Source organism: Schistocerca cancellata, chromosome 2 (assembly GCF_023864275.1).
Source record: "Schistocerca cancellata isolate TAMUIC-IGC-003103 chromosome 2, iqSchCanc2.1, whole genome shotgun sequence".
NCBI classification, from domain to species: Eukaryota; Metazoa; Arthropoda; class Insecta; order Orthoptera; family Acrididae; genus Schistocerca; species Schistocerca cancellata.
The window spans coordinates 60,486,480-60,500,715 of NC_064627.1; the positions used below are offsets into that span (position 1 = coordinate 60,486,480).

At 39.1% G+C, this 14,236-nt stretch overlaps 1 protein-coding gene across 3 annotated transcripts in view; it reads left to right on the top strand.

The window, feature by feature from the left end:
• The first annotated feature begins 12,462 nt into the window (after positions 1 to 12,462).
• The window catches only part of LOC126161334 (trichohyalin), a 447,594-nt gene continuing 445,820 nt past the window's right edge, over positions 12,463 to 14,236 (top strand). For all 3 annotated transcript variants that reach the window (XM_049917093.1, XM_049917095.1, XM_049917094.1), the window contains exon 1: positions 12,463 to 12,831. The gene's annotated coding sequence lies outside the window, so the exon portion shown is untranslated. The remainder of the gene's footprint in view (positions 12,832 to 14,236) is intronic.

Sequence of the window (14,236 nt, forward strand, 5' to 3'; positions counted from 1 at the left end):
TCTCACCATCAATGACCACAGATGGTCACGGAGTACTGCAGGTAGCCTTGCTCGGGACCTTACCGCAGGCACTGGAATGGAACAGTTGTCTCCAGACACCCAGTCTACAACGACTGAACAGACATGGTTTATTTGCTTGGAGACCTGCAAGGTGCATTCCACTGATCCCTGGTCACAGGAGAGCCCATAAAGCCTGGTGTCAAGAACACAGTACATAGTCATTGGAACAGTGGTCCCAGGTTATGTTCACAGACAAGTCCAGATATAGTCTAAACAGTGATTCCCTCCAGGTTTTCATCTGGCGTGAACCAGGAACCAGATACCAACCCCTTCATGTCCTTGAAAGGGGCCTGTATGGAGGTTGTGGTTTGATGGTGTGGGGTGGGATTATGATTGGTGCATGTACACACTTGCATGTCTTTGACAGAGGAACTGTAACAGGTCAGGAGTATCGGGACGTCATTTTGCACCAGTATGTCCGCCTTTTCAGGGGTGCAGTGGGTCCCACCTTCCTCCTGACGGATGATAACCCACAGCTCCACCGAGCTGCCATTGTGGAGAAGTATCTCAGGCGAATGGAGTGGCATGCCTGTTCTCCAGACCTAAACCGCATCAAGCATGTCTGGGATGCTATGTTGGCGTATCACTACATGTCTTAAAACCCCTACGACATTTCAGGCACTCTGACAGGCATTCGTGGAAGAATGGGAGGCTATACCCCAGCAGCTGCTCTACCACCTGATCCAGAGTATGCCAACCCATTGTGCGGCCTGTATACGTGTACATGGTGATCATATCCCATGTTGATGTCGGGGTACAAGTGCAGGAAACAGTGGCGTTTTGTAGCACATGTGTTTTGGGACAGTTTTCTAACTTATCACCAATACCGTGGACTTAAAGATCTGTGTTGTGTGTGTTCCCTGTGTGCCTATGCTATTAGTGCTACTTATGTGTAGTGCCACATTGTGTGGCACCATTCTGCAATTATCCTTAATTTATGAGCATGAGTGTAGATGGAAGATTGCCCTAGAAATTCCCATTGTGTTCAGTTAATCAGTAACTCACTTTAGTGAAATTTCGACCATTGAATGCACCTATCATGGCTCTGGTTGTTACAAGGGGTGGAAACAGTAACAGGTTGCAGGCTGTGCCACTGTGACCAGCAATGCCCAAGAAGTTTTTCCAAGTTGTAAGATCAAGTGGCACATATCTGCAGGCTTTTTTCCACAGAATTGAGGGAGCACAGTGAGGGCAGGAGGGGGTGGAGGGGGGTGTAGCAGAGGCTGCTTCACACAAGTTGAAATGTGTGTGCATGGGCCTTGTAGGGCAGATTTATATTCAGAGAAGAATGTGAGACCTAAATTTTCATTATGGGTACTTCAACTGTAAATTTGTTAAATTTATCATGCATGTTTTCATTGAGGCTGTTATTTTCTTTTTTTCACAACTACCTTTGGCTTTTTAAGCCAATTGTCCAGCGTTTAACTACACAAAAAGGAACACATCAGCAATGTGACAGAAATACAATTTTGTGAATGTAAATTAACAGAAAGTAGTTACCTAAAAAGAATAAAATAAAATAAAAAAATACTATTTTTAGGGTTCTGCACCTCTATCAGTGAAAATGAAATCTTTATATGATCACTTTGTTGTCCGTCTGTCTGTTAAGACCCCTTTTTTCTAAGGGTTGGCTATAGGTGTAAAGTTAAAATTTTTGCCAAATATTAAGGTTTATGGTCTGTTGGTGGTGTCAATAATTTAAGCTTACAAGTCAATGCTGTCAAAAATACGACTGTTTATGCCTCACATTTTGATATTTGCAAACTCACTGAGCAAAATTGTCTATATGATTGTTGAGCCTGGTGGTCTAGTGATAAAGTGCACAACTAGGACCTGAGAGGCTGCAGGGTCAAATCTTGATTGGACCACCAGCTTATTCAGTCTTTGTTCTAACGTAGTTGTGCCCTCTCAGTGATGTGAGGAGTCACCAGAAACAGCACATGGTTCAGATTCCATGTTAAACTGTAGATCCCCTTTCTCCGTTTGGATAACGGGTACGTCACGGACACGAAAGTCGGCAAAGTGTGCAATAGAAGAAACTTGCACCAGGCTACGGAGCTACACAAAATTATTATTGTCAATATACATAATGTTGTTTGGCACCCTCAGAGGATGAGTCCTACCCACACTTGTTCAGTTTTTATACATAAGGCAGTTTTTTCCTCCTCCTCCTAGGTAGCTATCTTTCCATTAATTCTGTTAACTCAGTTTTGTTTCTGTTTTTGTGGCAGTAATGTAGCGTGCTTCATGTTTTGCAATTTAACAATGGATAATGGCTTAAAATGCCAAAACTAGTTGTGAAAGAGAGAATGTTTAGTTAAATAACAACTTATCTAGAAGGATGTCACATTCATTTAATGTTACTATTCTCTTATCATAGTGTTGTGGTTTTTACAGTTTTCACTCTTACAGAGGATACTACTTCAGCTACCAACGGCTATATATGAGCAGTGTAACATTCATACCACATCACAGTATGAGTGGTTTTTGCACCCAAGCTTGGAGCTGAGTGGCCTTTATTCTGACTTTAATTATTGATAGTATGGTTGATGGTAGCAAGTTATCACAGGGGTCTGGAAGAAGCTACAGGGGAACTGCACCAGCAATCTGCATCTATACTCTGCAAGCCATTGTGAGGTGCATGACGGAGGGTATATCCCATTGGACCAGTTATTAGGGCATCTTCCCATTACCTTCATGTGTGGTGCGTGGGAAGAATGATTGTTTGCATGCCTCTTTGCATGCAGTAATTATACTAATCCTATCCTCACGACCACTATGTGAGTGATAAGTGAGGGGTTGTAGTATATTCCTAGAGCCATCATTTAAAGCTGGTTCTTGAAACTTTGTTAACAGTCTTTCTTGGGATAATTTACATGTATCCTTAAGATTTTACCAGTTCATTTCCTTCAGTATCTCTGTGACACTGTCCCATGGATCAAACAAATCTGTGCCCATTTGTGGTGCCCTTCTCTGTATATATTCGATATCCCCTGTTAGTCCTATTTGGTATGGGTTCCACACACTTCAGCAATTCTCTAGAACTGGTCACACGAGCAGTTCGTAAGCTATCTCCTTTGTAGACTGACTGCACTTCCCCAGTATTCTACCAATAAACTGAAGTCTACCACCTGCTTTACCTACAGCTTAGCCTAAGTGATCGTTCGATTTCATATCCCTACAAAGTGTTACACCCATGTTAGCTGATTCCAACAGTGACTTGTTGATACTGTAGTCATAGTCTACTATGTTTTTTCATTTTGTGAAGTGAACATTTTACATTTAAAGCATGTTGCCAATCTTTGCACCACTGTGAAGTCTTATCTAGATCCGAGTAAATATACATGCAGTACTTCATCATAGATAACTGCACCATCTACTAGAAGTCTGAGATTGCTATTAATATTGTCTGCAAGGTCAATATACAACATGAACAGCAAGGGTACTAACACACTTCGCTGGGACATAAGTGAAGTTACTTCTATATTTGACAATAACTCTCCAAGATAGCTTGCTGCATCCTCCCTACTAAAAAGTCATCAATCTAGACACAAATTTCACTTGGTACCACAAATGATTGAACTTATGACCATAAGAGTTGGTGTGATACTGTGTCAAATACTTTTTTGGAAATAAATAAATAAATAAATACTGCCTCTACTTGGCACTCCAGATCCAAAGCTTTCCATATGTTGTGAGAAAAATGCGAGTTGGGTGTCACATGATCGATGTTTTTGGAATCCGTATTGGGTGGCATTGATGAGGTCGTTCTCTTCAAGATACCTCATTATGTTTGACCTCAGAATATGTTCTAAGATTAGTGGATTAGTGTTCAACATCGCATTGACAATGAGGTCATTAAGAGATTGAGAAAAAGCTCGGATTAGGGAAGAATGTGGAAGGAAATGTGTTGTCCTTCCTTCATCTGGACTTCAGGACATATCGGAATCCTGGGAAATGAACTTGCTGACAGCCTGGCCAAACAGACTACCGCTAAATCAACTTTGGAGATCAGCACACCAGATACTATTATCATATTGGTCTTATGGTGAAAAGCTTTAGGGAATTGGAATACCAAATGACACATGCTAAATACACTAAATAAACTATGTATTATCAAGAGACAATGAATGTGCGGAAATCATCCATGCATGTCACTCACAGGGACTCTGTTGTCCTTCACTGCCCCCACATCAGCCATACTTGGCTGACTCACGGTCACTTCCTCCATCGCAGAAACTCTCCTCAGTATTGCTGCAGCTCTTGATTGACAGTAGTCAGATTTTGTTGGACTGTCCCAATCTAACCATCCAGAGGCTGTCTTTTAACATTTAAGATGCACTACCTGCAATGTTGCACAAAATACCTGAACAGCTGATCTAGTTTTAAATTTTACTCAAGATGGGGTTTTTTTATCTCTCAATCTACGGGTGAGCATGTAGCCTTCTCTCCTAGGCCTTCATCCTACCTCAATTTTAACACTTTCTCGCTCCCTCTCACGCTGTCTGTTTGATGTCATGTTCGTCTTGTTACCATGTGTGTTTCTCTTGTCTTGTGCTTATAGGTTAGAGATAGTAGTGTGTTGCAGAGTGGCTGGCTCATCCTTTTTCTATCAATGCAATCAGCTCAGGCCATCTGCTATGTTGCTTTAACACCTTCTACCGCTTTTTTCCTTTCAGTTAATGTTTTCACTTTCTTTCGTTTTCTCCTTCTGTGTGGTTACACAGTTCATTTTATGCATTTTGTTCCTTTCCCCAATTTCAAGTGATAGGATTCACTTGGGGTATGTCTTTCATCTGAGGGCTGTGTGACATCAGAAAAAGGAACTGATAACCCAACAGTTAAGTGTCTTTACTCCCCAGACCTAACCAAACCACGTGTGCCCTTTTCAAAGGAACCGTCCTAGCATCTGCCTGAAGCAATTTAGGAAACTCCACAGAAAACTTAAATCAGGATGGCTGGACACATGTTGAAACGTCATCCTCTGTAATGCAAATCCAGTTGCTAACCACGGTGCCTCCTAGCTCGGTATATTTTCTAAGATTCTACAACAACTTGATGTCAAGGATATTGGGCGGTAGTTCTGTGGATCACTTCTACTACCCTTCGTGTGGACATGTGTGACTGTGTTTTTTGACGAGAACTGGGCATGGCTTTTTGTTTGAGGGATCTACAATAGGCTGTAGCTAGAGGAGGTGTTAACTCAGCCGGAAATTCATGTAGGGATTGCAATGCCTTTGGAGCTTTGCACAGTTTTAATAATATCAGCTGCTTATCAGCACCACTGATTGTATCTTTGTTTAATGATTTTATGATGCCTTCAGCTGCCATTCTCTTTATTTCATGTACGATTGTACAATTTTGACCTTAGGCCATTCTCAGGTATCTAAAACAGAAGCATTATACATTGGGTACGTTAGTGACACTGGTGATTTTGACATATGAGCAAGCATATCTATAGATGTCCTAGGTGTATGATAACATACTTCATGGATGAATCTTGCCATGTACGTTCTTGCTTGTATGACTCTCTTATGCTCATGAAATAAATTGGAGAGATTTTATGCTATTTTAGGAGCATGTTGCTTTCAAGCAGTTGTTGCAAAGCTTTTACATATAATGTCCATGTTTTAACACACTTACCATTAGGATGATTATTTTACAGAAATTTGTTAAACATGCTTTTGTTCTCAATTACATTTAATTATTGTTCATTATTGGAAACATTTAGACTGTAATTTCTTCAAAATAACTTGTAAGTATTTGCTCTCTTACTGTGGGAGCAGGTCATTTTTTAATAGTTGTTACAAAGATCTTATATATAAAAGTCAGTCACAGTACTCCAATAAAACAGTGCTGAAAACTATGAGGGTAAAGTAAAAACTACTTTATGGTTGTGAGATTTTTGATTAGTCATATTTATTAATAAGTGTAGCGACAGTTTTACATTCTACGGTTCTGTAGTTCTTCACTGTAGAACTGGTAAGAAGTTGTCGAGCATTTTCCCATTTTGTAGGTCTTTTTGCTCATTTAAAACTCTGGCTGACTGCTCTCTTGAATGGATGTGAATTTCAATTTTCTAACAAATTTACTGAAACAGCCAAAAAAATCCTTTATTACTATAGGTATGGTGACAATATTTTAATCATATTTGATGGCGCAATAGATGAGAGTAATGTCATGCATTTGCAATTCAACTGTTTGCATCCAGAATTCACCATGGAAAGAGAAAAAAAGAGCATGCATTTTTTGGATTTAAAAATTTCTAAACAAAAAATCTGAACACACATTCGATATTTTTTGTAAACCGACAACAGCAGACATAATTATCCTCAATCAGTCGTACAGCCCAAGAGCACACAAGCCAGCATATTTTCATTCTACAATACGTAAACTGATCAACTTACAACTCGGGAAAAAACTGAGAAATAATATGATCTTTACTGAAGAGTGGCTATAAATAATGGTTATCCTAAAAACTTAGTGGAAAAATTATTCAAAAAGTAAACCAAACACATGCCATTCCCATGAATGAAATAGCTTTAACCTGACACACAACTGCACCACAGAAAAATAAAGTTCTTGTATGGCCATATCTAGGTATTATTTCTGAGAAAATTACTTGACATGTCAAGAATATAAAATTATACACCAGCCACATAAGCCCTAACAATCTACGATTGAGAGATACCACGGAAATCAGAACCATTTTGCAATCGGTAATCTACAAAATTAGCACTCAAAATGTTATATTGGAAAAACAGGAAGAAAAGTTAGTGCACAATTTAAAAAACATGACAATAAGCAACACTAATTCACCTTTTCTGCATACTTAAGACACCAACCACAAAATGTGTAATACAGATGGATTACTTCATAGGTTACGTAAGTTACAGAAAGGAAAAATCATGGATATAATGGAAGAAATTGAAATTTATATCCTTCTACAAAACCAGTCAGCCAGAGTTTTAAATGAGCAAAAAGACCTATGAAGTGTGAAATTTCTAGATAACTTTTTTACCAAATCTACAATGAAACTTTACAGAACTATAGAATGTAAAATTCCAGCTACACTCATTAATAATGAAAAACATCATGCAACCATAAAGCAGTTCTTATTCTACTCATAGTTTCCAGTACTGTTTCATTAGAATACTGTGATTGGTTTTATATATGTAATATCTCTCTAACAACTATTCAAAAATTGTGTACTCCCATAATAAGAGAACAAATATTTCCAAGTTATTTTAAAGAAATTACATACACTCATATTTATACCAATGATGAACAATAATTAAATATAATTGAGAACAAAAGCATATATAAAAAATTTCTGTGAAATATTTATAATCTTCCTAGTGTCAAGTACATTAAAACAGGAACCGTATGTATGAACTTTGCAACAACTGCTCGAAAGTAACATGCTCCTAAAATAGCGTAAAACCTCTCTGATTTATTTCATGAGCATAACATGCAGTCATAGCAGCAAGTACGTACATGGGATAATTTACTCTAAAGATTCATCCATAAAGTATGTTTTTATGCACCTAGTATACAAAGGGTACTGGGAAAGTTTTGCAATTCAGCTTTATTTAATTAATTTTTTTGAGGTAATTTCCGCCACATTGAGTACACCTCTCCTTCCTCTGAAACCAATCCCTAAACCAATTCTTTCAAGTTTCTGTAGGAAGTAAGGCACACTCATCCCAGACCTGGAGGAAGTCCTCATCAGTTGAAAACTGCACTCCTTTCAGCGTCATTTTCACATATGGGAACAGTGCAAAGTCACTAGAAGCAAGATCTGGACTATAAGGAGAGTGCTAAAGAAGTTTGTGCTGCACCCTGCAAGTATTCGGTGCGTGCTTTGGCATGGTAATGGAGGAACAAGTGTGCATTCTTAACTTCGGTTGCAAGTCATTCACAGATTAGGTGACTTTGGGCAGGACTGCTCAGTGTACCACTTTGCTGTGGCTGTCTTCTGTGTCCAAAACAACATGCTCCACAATCCCACTCGATTAAAAAAAAACTATCATTTTCTTCTAAACTCATTGGGATTTTCTAATAGCTACAGGTGTGTCATCATTTTCAAAGACCCAAACTTTCTTTTGAGTCTTAGTCAGCAGCTCATAATAGTACAGCCAAGTCTCGTCATGTGTCACGATGTTATTCATATATTGAGATTGTCTGTTAGAAAACTACTTTAAAATTTCCCAGTACGAAGTCACACATCATGTCATCCGCTCTTCTGTCATTCTGTGTAGTGCCCAGACACAACAAAGTTTCTTTACTTGCAAATGACCATTCAGAATCAAACGAATTGCTGGTGCATTTAACCCTAAAGTATCCTTTGTTTGCTTATTGGTCACTCTGTCTTTGTCTAGCATTTTCCTCACAGCATCAGTGTTTACCTCCGTAACTGATGATTATGGCCTTCTCGTCCTCTAAGCGTCCTCCAGAGTGATATTTCCCCTTCGTAATTCTCTGTACCACCTGAATATAGTTGTACGACATGGATACACATCACCAAGCGCAAGAGTCATTTCTTCAAAGCACTGGTGTATGTTTAAATCACACACGAAGTTGTACCACAAAACTGCCTGGATCTCACTTAGCTCTTAAGACTAACCCTGCTAGTGATCGACTGCATCCATGAACTTGGTTCAGTGGCTACAATGCAAGTACGAAGTATTCTCAGAACACAGCAACAAATGCCTCCTGCAACTTGTTGTGTTAATATTGCAAATCTTTCCTAGTACTATTTGTACCTACAAATATGACTTGTTCCTATGTCAAAATCGCAAGTGTCACTAATATATCCATTGTATACAGCTTTCGTTTCAGATAGTAGAAAATGGCTTAAGGCTGAAATTGTACAATCATACATTAAATAAAGGGAATGGCAGCTGAAGGCATCACAAAATCATTTTAAAAATTCATTGCAGCTGCAGACCATATTGCATTGAAAATTGTAGAACCACTGAAACTAATACTAACTGTATTTCATTCATTTTTTCAGTGGTACGAGGATTAAATTGGGGCAGTTCTCCTAGGTTTTTTTTTTTTTGTAAAGGAACATATGAAAATGAAGTTAAGCGTTTCAGTTTTAGCTTTACTACCCTCAGTTTCTGCTCCTGTCTCATTTAGTAGGGACTGGACACTAACTTTGGTGCCACTAATAGCATTTATGTAAAACCCGAATTTCTTCCGTGTTTTGTGAAATATCATTCGACAGTATTTTGCTGTGGTAGTCATTTAAGGTATTACGCATTGCTCTCTTGACAGCCAAACATATTTCATTCAGCATCTCTCTATCTCTAGCCTTGTGCTTTGTTTTACACCTATAATGCATTAAATTTCTTTACAGTGACTATATACCATGAGGGGTCCCTGCCGTTATGAATTGTAATACTAGTTACATATCTGTCCAGTGTATGGACAACTATTCTTTTAAACATGAACCAGAGTTCCTCTACATGCTCCTGACCTGTGCTTGAAGTTTCAAGTTCCTTTTTGAGATGTGACAGTACTGATTTTTTTTTTATCTAGGTTACTGAATGTGTATATCTTTCTACTTCTTTTAGTTGTCCTTTGTACTTTGGTAATCATTGTTGCCACAACCATATAATGGTCACTAATAAGTTACAGTGTGGAGATCCTCAAAGGGGTCAGGTTAATCATTGCCATTAGGTCCAGTATATTTTCATCACGAGTGGGGTTCCTAACCATCTGTCCTAGTTAGTTTCCATAGAAGGGATTTAGTAATGTCTCACAGCATGTCTAATCGTGCCCACCCCCTAATAAAACTGTAATTTTCCCAATTACTTACTGGATGATTGAAGTTTCCACCAGTGATTACAGTATTATTGGGGAACTTAGTACAAGTGAACTGAGGCTATCTCTAAAAATTTTGGTTACATTAGGAGGTAAGTCTGGTGGGTGATAGAGGGATCCAATTGTTTTGTGCTCACCCCTGATACTGAATCTTGCCCAATCAATCTCACATGCAGCTTCAATATCTATGTTGGTGGATTTTAGTTTCTTATCTAGTAACAAATACACCACCTCCATTTCCCATTTGCCTATCCTTTCGATATACAATCATATTTTCCCTAAAAGTCTTGCTACTATAAATTTCAGAACCAGTATTATGTACCTAGTATTATGTGAGCTTTACTGCTTTTCAGGAGTGCTTCAACTCTGGAACTTTGTTGCAAATGATTCAACATTAACCAGTAGGACTCTACTACTCTTGCCTTTGGGAGGCATTTCTTTCGATCTTACACTGATTTTTATGGCTTTCCTACAGCTCCCGTTATCTGGATTGGATGGACAGTCACTTAATCTAAATATCCCTTGTGTGCAATCTACACACAGTAAGCTATGTGAGTAGTAGCCTCTGATGTGTAGTGCACACCTGACCCATTTAGGAGGAAGTCTCAGCCTAGTTTGTGAGTCTCTGGTTCAGCCCTTCCACTAGGGAAAATGCTGCAAATTGTGAGCTTCATTGAAGCTCCATGTACAAGGCTGGTCTTCTCAACCTTCTCTGCCAGTCACTGGAATGCCCCAAGTATGATCTTGGAGCCCAGGTGACAGATATAGGCCACAATCTGCAGTTGATTGCACCCTGTTCGCTCAATGGCTGTTGAAATAACCTCTTCATGTTCAATGAGCACTCAGGAATGCACACTGAGTGCACCTGGTGCTCTTTCTTGTCCTTTGCTACCATTTCCCTAAGGGGTACCATCATTTGCTGTATATTTCAACTGCTGACAATTAATAGTTCCCTACCCTTTTGTGTCTGGCTGCTCTTGACGCCAGGCAAAACAGGATTCCCCAATACAGATGAAGTGAGACCCACTAGCTCAGTTTCAGTGAAAGATAGCACCTCAAATGTATTGGTCAGGTAGATTGGTACAAAACCTGAGCCCTCCCTGGTCCCTGCCACCTTTTACAGGACACCTAGATCTACCATTGATATGCCATTCACAGTCAAGTGGACAAATGACAGATCCTGTAACTTCTGCAGAAGAGACAGGATGCACAGGAGAGGATAGTATTTGAGGTAGGTTTCCAGAGATACTTCGACCACATTTCTGTGCACTGTTTACGCAATTTCCAAAAATTATGGGCTGGTAGTAGTGAGTATGCAGTTGGCACCAGCAGTGTTCCATCTGGTTCCAGTCAGTCAAATCTGGCAGCCAACCATCAAATGAGGTCACTACTATGCTCCTCAGACACCTGTAGCATGATTTTGGCCTTGACACAGTTGTCCAGCCAGAAGATGCCATCACTTTCAGGAAAGACATCAAGCATTCATATAGCCCACAGCTGTCATGGTGCCTTTTCTTGCTGCCACAGGTGAAAGTTCCCCATAGCATAATAGTGACCTCAAAGGCCATCATCGTCGGCGCAGTGCACGTTTCGAGCAGTTGTTTGTCTGGATGATGGCTTATTCTGTAACAAGAAATGTGATTCAGGCGACACGCTTTCATTGAACCACGGACCAATCTCGATTCTATGCACATAACTGACATTATCACTGGGCCAACATGGGAATGTACTGTAGAATCCGATGTTCAGCAATGTGCACTGAACTGTCTGCTCTGAAACACTTGAACTCTTACCAATATTTCACCCTGTTGTTATACGTAATCTAACCTACTGTGATTGTTTTTGTTGAAAACAGTGCATAACTTGCCGTTTGCAACATACGATAGCCATTAATGCTCACAAAGCTTTTTTTTTTTTTTTTTTCTCTCTGCCCGTTTCAGATGAAGCAAAAATTCAATCATTTCTTATGTAATCTCAGACAAATTTGCGCAGGTGACAGTGATGCCTTTAAGTAATGGGACCACTTCTTATGTTGCTGCACTGACGCAAAGTGCGGAAATGAAGTGAGTAATTAAGAACAGCAACATAGTTACATGTTATTGACAGGCATCAGTTGATCTCCACGTCATGAATAAAGTAAAATACATCTTCGTTTACAGGGGTAAGCGGCGAAACAATCTCAAAACCAAGGAAAATAACAGCAGCGTAAATTTTTCAACTCATTTGAGGAACTACAAACCCTTTCTTGTAATCTTCTAAGCTTTCTGCAGGAGAAAAAAAAGAAGGGGGCGGGGGGATTGTAAGGAAATGGTCGTCCATCACAGCAGCCACAAACTTGTCGTAGATGTAAGAGATATTTATTTATGCTGATTGTATCAACTACTTCTAACTAAACAAAGTTACATTTATGTATTGTATAAGCTGTTTCGTATAATATGGCTTCCACGCCGTAAGATAACGCTGAGATGTTCCTGCCATCTATGTGGGAAACGGAGAAACTACGCAGGAGCCTTGCTGGCAGCCTCCGCAGATTTGAGCGTAGCACTCGTGAGTTCCATTTAGATCCCCGTCAGGAACAGTAACGTAGTTAGCACGCTTAGAAACGAAATTGAGCGAATCGCGTTTAGGTTCATAAGTATAATTTACTTCGAGAGAAAGCAAATAGGCTTTCTCTTCAGAATGGAATGTTCCCGAGTTCCCTTTACTTAACAGTCCTTAACAAAAAAAAAAAAAGTTTTCATGAAATTAGCGTTTTGTACCCCTTAGCAAGAAGTGCCGTTACCGTACCAAGTGCACCAAACATACCCAGTGTCAGTGTAATTAAGATAGTATAAGTTTGTATTCGAGCTACGTTACTTGGACCTTGACCGGTTTGGTGAATTGTTTTAACATAATTCGAAGAAATTGCCAGCTTAAAACCCCGGAAAACTAATACGTTATGTAAGTACTACCTCACTACTGCTCTGAACTAGGCGTATTTCGTATTTATAGCTATAACTGTGTGTCTGTACTCCGTAGATGATAAATGTATTCATAGTAGCGTTTCTATTGTTACACACAGAATTGTTTTTTTTTTTTAATCAGGTAGAATACCTAATAGTTTTTGGCAACGTCTTTATGGTTGTATTTTGAGGTGTATGTAGCACATTGTGGGCTTTGTTGTTACATTAAAATGTATGTAATAACTATTACCACATTCTATTACGACAAAATGCACAAGCGAGAGAGGGTGAACTTTCTCACTATTTATGTTCAAGATTCAAAGTAGTAATATTTTTATCGTTGAGAAAGCGGTGCAGACAACATTATGTTCACTTGATACTAACATTGTTGCAGTGTAATCTCTAAAGATCTTTGCGTTAGCGCTGATCGAAGTCTTGCCTTACTACCCGAAAGCGGAATGCTTCTGTAACAAAAAGTCATTCGAAGACATTAACTTGCGTCAAGAACAGAAGACAAATAACTATTATAGTCTACTCGGTCCATGTGGAAGGTTTATCAGAAATTAAAACTTCGATTTTCATCGAAACTGACAAAAAGTACTTTTCACAGAAACCGCCAATAGCTAAGCCGCATGATTTTTTTTTTTTTTAAGGATGATCAGAGTTATATTTACGGAAATAGAGGCAAATTCACAGCTAGACACGTGTGCTGCAACCAGTAAACAATTTTTACCCGTATTAGATCACTCAATTCTTATTATCTAAAGTGACGTGATATTTTGTGTCGATGTTATCGTAATTTGAATTTTTGTTCCGTGTTTTTATTTTGTGCAATGATCGAGTTTTACTAACTTTTGTGTAACGTTTTCATGATAATGTATTTCAGGTTTGCATATCTGATAGCCTATATGTAAGCACAAAGAGTAGAAAGTCTGTATTTGGCGAAATTATGTTGTGTATAATATAAGACTAATTTATTTATTCGTCCTAAAAAGAAAAAAGACTAAATAAATTAATATGCTTGTTTCCGTGTTTGCTGTTGTGTGATAACCATTGGCTAATATACTTTCCATGGCACCGTACGTATGGGTTAACATTACTCAAATTTGATCAACTGTACAATAACATCTTCCTGTAATTAGTCACTTCTGATGGTGTTCATCTGCCCAACCTGAAATAAAACTGTCAACGGTACATACATACAAAGCGGTGAAAATTATGTGGACCAAAACACTAAGAGTAATCGCCAAGTCGCGTCTCTCCTGCATAAATATTCGTTATATTCTGAGAACTATGCTACCGCCTCCCCCCCCCCCCCCCTCAATTTTCCTCCGCCATGCTCTCTTCTTACCAAAGTATACTATCTATACTGTATGCAGGAACGGCGCGAGGGGGACGGGCGG